Below are 6,000 nucleotides of genomic sequence, written 5' to 3'. Positions count from 1 at the left end.
TGGGAGTGTTTGATGGGGACAGTGTAGAGGGAGCTTTACTCTGTATCTAACCCGTGCTGTACCTGTCCTGGGAGTGTTTGATGGGGACAGTGTAGAGGGAGCTTTACTCTGTATCTAACCCCGTGCTGTACCTTGTCCTGCAGTGTTTGATGGGGACAGTGTAGTGGGAGCTTTACTCTGTATCTAACCCCATGCTGTACCTGCCCTGGGAGTGTTTGATGGGGACAGTGTCTGTGTTGGGACTTACCTTCATGCAGGAGGCCAGGTTGGGGTTGTAATCGTAAAGGGACGCCACGATGTTGAACTTGATCTTCAGCATGATTCCTTCGCCCAGGTTGTGGGCCACGGAGATGCTGCAAAGTTCCGTCAGCATCTCGATTTGTGCCGCCCTGTTCGAAGCAAGGGCAAAGTTCAGGCTCCAGGACCCGCGGGGGAGGAAGGGGAGATGGCGGAGCTCCCGAAAACGTACGGACGCGCAGAGCCAGGCGCGAGGCGAAGGAGGCAGGGCGGACACGACTGCGGTGGGGCAGAGTGTAGCCGGAGACGGGGAGCGGCCGTGTCTGAGCGCGGGCCCATCGAGCCTTTACATAGAAACGAGGAGCAGCAGGCCATTCGGCCCATCGAGCCCCCATTCATTCTGATCGTGGCTGATCGTCAGGTTCAATACCCTGACCCCCCCCCCCCATATCCCTCGATCCCTTTCACCCCAAGAGCTCAATCTCATTCCTTCTTGAAATTACACAACGTTGTGGCCTCAACTACTTTCTGTGGGAGCGAATTCCACAGATTCCCCGCTCCCTGGGCGAAGAAATTTCCCCTCACCTCTGACCTAAAAGGTTGACCCCTGACCCTCAAACTGTGACCCCTAGTCCTGGACTCCCCACCATCGGGGACATTCTTTCTGAATCTACCCTGTCCAATCCGGTTAGAGTTTTGTGAGTTTCTATGAGATCCCCTCTCACTCTTCGAAACTCCAATCAATATAATCCTAACCCACTTAGTCTCTCTCGTTTGGGTAGCACGGTGGTTAGCACTGTGGCTTCACAGCTCCAGGGTCCCGGGTTCGATTCCCTGCTTGGGTCACTGTCTGTGCGGAGTCTGCACATCCTCCCCGTGTCTGCGTGGGTTTCCTCCGGGTGCTCCGGTTTCCTCCCACTGTCCAAAGACGGGCAGGTGAGGTGGATTGGCCGTGATAAATTGCCCCTTAGTGTCCAAGAAGGTTAGATGGGGTTATTGGGTTACGGGGACAGGGTGGAAGTGAGGGCTTATTGTGGGCCGGTGCAGACTCGATGGGCCGAACGGCTCCTTCTGCATTGTACGTTTTATGTACGTCAGTCCCGCCATCCCGGGAATCAGCCGGGTAAACCTTCGCTGCTCTCCTCCACAGCAAGAACATCCTTCCTCAGACACGGACACCAAAACTGCCCACAATACTCCCGGTGTGGCCTCACCAAGTCCCGATACAATTGCAGTGAAACATCTCTATTCCGATACTCAAATCCTCTCGCTGTGAAGCCAACATTCCATTTGCCTGCTGTGCAGTACATGAATTCACAATTCAAAGGTCCTTATATCTGCCATTATTGACGAGCCCCAGCATTTACTGACAAATCCTAATTAGGAGACATTGATGCGTCAGCAGCCATTTTGAAACCACGGCAGTCCCCGACGATGTAGGTACACCCAGCGTGCTGTTAGGGAGGGTGATCCTGGATTCCGCCCCAACGACAGTGAAGGGACGGCCGATGTATTCCCCCGGCATGATGGTGCGCGCGCACGGGCCCGGAGAGGGAACTTGCAGTTTGTGGTAACAGTCTCCAGAGGGATCAAATGGGCCTCCTCCTGTTCCTGTGTAACAGGCTGGAGAGGGGCTGAATGGGGCTCCTCCTGTTCCTGTGTAACAGGCTGGAGAGGGGCTGAATGGGCCTCCTCCTGTTCCTGTGTAACAGGCTGGAGAGAGGCTGAATGGGCCTCCTCCTGTTCCTGTGTAACAGGCTGGAAAGGGGCTGAATGGGCCTCCTCCTGTTCCTGTGTAACAGGCTGGAGAGGGGCTGAATGGGCCTCCTCCTGTTCCTGTGTAACAGGCTGGAGAGGGGCTGAATGGGCCTCCTCCTGTTCCTGTGTAACAGGCTGGAGAGGGGCTGAATGGGCCTCCTCCTGTTCCTGTGTAACAGGCTGGAGAGGGGCTGAATGGGCCTCCTCCTGTTCCTGTGTAACAGGCTGGAGAGGGGCTGAATGGGCCTCCTCCTGTTCCTGTGTAACAGGCTGGAGAGGGGCTGAATGGGCCTCCTCCTGTTCCTGTGTAACAGGCTGGAGAGGGGCTGAATGGGCCTCCTCCTGTTCCTGTGTAACAGGCTGGAGAGGGGCTGAATGGGCCTCCTGTTCCTGTGTAACAGGCTGGAGAGGGGCTGAATGGGCCTCCTCCTGTTCCTGTGTAACAGGCTGGAGAGGGGCTGAATGGGTCTCCTCCTGTTCCTGTGTAACAGGCTGGAGAGGGGCTGAATGGGCCTCCTCCTGTTCCTGGGTAACAGGCTGGAGAGGGGCTGAATGGGGCCTCCTCCTGTTCCTGTGTAACTGGCTGTGGAGGGGCTGAATGGGCCTCCTGTTCCTGTGTAACAGGCTGGAGAGGGGCTGAATGGGGCTCCTCCTGTTCCTGTGTAACAGGCTGGAGAGGGGCTGAATGGGGCCTCCTCCTGTTCCTGTGTAACAGGCTGGAGAGGGGCTGAATGGGGCCTCCTCCTGTTCCTGTGTAACTGGCTGTGGAGGGGCTGAATGGGCCTCCTGTTCCTGTGTAACAGGCTGGAGAGGGGCTGAATGGGCCTCCTCCTGTTCCTGTGCAACAGGCTGGAGAGGGGCTGAATGGGGCCTCCTCCTGTTCCTGTGTAACTGGCTGTGGAGGGGCTGAATGGGCCTCCTGTTCCTGTGTAACAGGCTGGAGAGGGGCTGAATGGGCCTCCTCCTGTTCCTGGGTAACAGGCTGGAGAGGGGCTGAATGGGGCCTCCTCCTGTTCCTGTGTAACTGGCTGGAGAGGGGCTGAATGGGCCTCCTGTTCCTGTGTAACAGGCTGGAGAGCGGCTGAATGGGCCTCCTCCTGTTCCTGGGTAACAGGCTGGAGAGGGGCTGAATGGGCCTCCTCCTGTTCCTGTGTAACAGGCTGGAGAGGGGCTGAATGGGCCTCCTGTTCCTGCGTAACAGGCTGGAGAGGGGCTGAACGGGCCTCCTCCTGTTCCTGTGTAACAGGCTGGAGAGGGGCTGAATGGGCCTCCTCCTGTTCCTGTGTAACAGGCTGGAGACATGCTGAATGGGCCTCCTGTTCCTGTGTAACAGGCTGGAGAGGGGCTGAATGGGCCTCCTCCTGTTCCTGGGTAACAGGCTGGAGAGGGGCTGAATGGGGCCTCCTCCTGTTCCTGTGTAACAGGCTGGAGAGGGGCTGAATGGGCCTGTTCCTGTGTAACAGGCTGGAGAGGGGCTGAATGGGCCACCTGTTCCTGTGTAACAGGCTGGAGAAGGGCTGAATGGGGCCTCCTCCCGTTCCTGTGTAACAGGCTGGAGAGGGGCTGAATGGACCTCCTCCTGTTCCTGTGCAACAGGCTGGAGAGGGGCTGAATGGGGCCTCCTCCTGTTCCTGTGTAACTGGCTGTGGAGGGGCTGAATGGGCCTCCTGTTCCTGTGTAACAGGCTGGAGAGGGGCTGAATGGGGCCTCCTCCTGTTCCTGTGTAACAGGCTGGAGAGGGGCTGAATGGGCCTCCTGTTCCTGTGTAACAGGCTGGAGAGCGGCTGAATGGGCCTCCTCCTGTTCCTGTGTAACAGGCTGGAGAGGGGCCGAATGGGCCTCCTCCTGTTCCTGTGTAACAGGCTGGAGAGGGGCTGAATGGGCCTCCTCCTGTTCCTGTGTAACAGGCTGGAGAGGGGCTGAATGGGCCTCCTCCTGTTCCTGTGTAACAGGCTGGAGAGGGGCTGATGGGCCTCCTCCTGTTCCTGTGTAACAGGCTGGAGAGGGGCTGAATGGGCCTCCTCCTGTTCCTGGGTAACAGGCTGGAGAGGGGCTGAATGGGCCTCCTCCTGTTCCTGAGTAACAGGCTGGAGAGGGGCTGAATGGGCCTCCCCCTGTTCCTGTGTAACAGGCTGGAGAGGGGCTGAATGGGCCTCCTCCTGTTCCCGTGTAACAGGCTGGAGAGGGGCTGAATGGGCCTCCTCCTGTTCCTGGGTAACAGGCTGGAGAGGGGCTGAATGGGGCCTCCTCCTGTTCCTGTGTAACTGGCTGTGGAGGGGCTGAATGGGCCTCCTGTTCCTGTGTAACAGGCTGGAGAGGGGCTGAATGGGCCTCCTCCTGTTCCTGTGTAACAGGCTGGAGAGGGGCTGAATGGGGCCTCCTCCTGTTCCTGTGTAACAGGCTGGAGAGGGGCTGAATGGGGCCTCCTCCTGTTCCTGTGTAACTGGCTGTGGAGGGGCTGAATGGGCCTCCTGTTCCTGTGTAACAGGCTGGAGAGGGGCTGAATGGGCCTCCTCCTGTTCTTGTGCAACAGGCTGGAGAGGGGCTGAATGGGGCCTCCTCCTGTTCCTGTGTAACTGGCTGTGGAGGGGCTGAATGGGCCTCCTGTTCCTGTGTAACAGGCTGGAGAGGGGCTGAATGGGCCTCCTCCTGTTCCTGGGTAACAGGCTGGAGAGGGGCTGAATGGGGCCTCCTCCTGTTCCTGTGTAACTGGCTGGAGAGGGGCTGAATGGGCCTCCTGTTCCTGTGTAACACTGAATGGGCCTCCTCCTGTTCCTGGGTAACAGGCTGGAGACATGCTGAATGGGCCTCCTGTTCCTGTGTAACAGGCTGGAGAGGGGCTGAATGGGCCTCCTCCTGTTCCTGGGTAACAGGCTGGAGAGGGGCTGAATGGGGCCTCCTCCTGTTCCTGTGTAACAGGCTGGAGAGGGGCTGAATGGGCCTGTTCCTGTGTAACAGGCTGGAGAGGGGCTGAATGGGCCTCCTGTTCCTGTGTAACAGGCTGGAGAGGGGCTGAATGGGGCCTCCTCCTGTTCCTGTGTAACAGGCTGGAGAGGGGCTGAATGGGCCTCCTCCTGTTCCTGTGCAACAGGCTGGAGAGGGGCTGAATGGGGCCTCCTCCTGTTCCTGTGTAACTGGCTGTGGAGGGGCTGAATGGGCCTCCTGTTCCTGTGTAACAGGCTGGAGAGGGGCTGAATGGGCCTCCTCCTGTTCCTGGGTAACAGGCTGGAGAGGGGCTGAATGGGGCCTCCTCCTGTTCCTGTGTAACAGGCTGGAGAGGGGCTGAATGGGCCTCCTGTTCCTGTGTAACAGGCTGGAGAGCGGCTGAATGGGCCTCCTCCTGTTCCTGTGTAACAGGCTGGAGAGGGGCTGAATGGGGCCTCCTCCTGTTCCTGGCTAACAGGCTGGAGAGGGGCTGAATGGGCCTCCTCCTGTTCTGTGTAACAGGCTGGAGAGGGGCTGAATGGGCCTCCTCCTGTTCCTGTGTAACAGGCTGGAGAGGGGCTGAATGGGCCTCCTCCTGTTCCTGTGTAACAGGCTGGAGAGGGGCTGAATGGGCCTCCTCCTGTTCCTGTAACAGGCTGGAGAGGGGCTGAATGGGCCTCCTCCTGTTCCTGTGTAACAGGCTGGAGAGGGGCTGAATGGGCCTCCTCCTGTTCCTGTGTAACAGGCTGGAGAGGGGCTGAATGGGCCTCCTCCTGTTCCTGTGTAACAGGCTGGAGAGGGGCTGAATGGGCCTCCTCCTGTTCCTGGGTAACAGGCTGGAGAGGGGCTGAATGGGGCCTCCTCCTGTTCCTGTGTAACAGGCTGGAGAGGGGCTGAATGGGCCTGTTCCTGTGTAACAGGCTGGAGAGGGGCTGAATGGGCCTCCTGTTCCTGTGTAACAGGCTGGAGAGGGGCTGAATGGGGCCTCCTCCTGTTCCTGTGTAACAGGCTGGAGAGGGGCTGAATGGGCCTCCTCCTGTTCCTGTGCAACAGGCTGGAGAGGGGCTGAATGGGGCCTCC

At 58.7% G+C, this 6,000-nt stretch overlaps 1 pseudogene; it reads right to left on the bottom strand.

Moving 5' to 3' along the window:
• LOC140406378 (eukaryotic translation initiation factor 3 subunit C-like) overlaps positions 1–6,000 on the bottom strand; it is a 72,315-nt pseudogene that overhangs the window by 4,433 nt on the left and 61,882 nt on the right.

The sequence above is a fragment of the Scyliorhinus torazame genome, unplaced genomic scaffold, assembly GCF_047496885.1.
Source record: "Scyliorhinus torazame isolate Kashiwa2021f unplaced genomic scaffold, sScyTor2.1 scaffold_518, whole genome shotgun sequence".
NCBI classification, from domain to species: Eukaryota; Metazoa; Chordata; class Chondrichthyes; order Carcharhiniformes; family Scyliorhinidae; genus Scyliorhinus; species Scyliorhinus torazame.
This window is presented reverse-complemented; position numbering and strand designations above follow the sequence as displayed.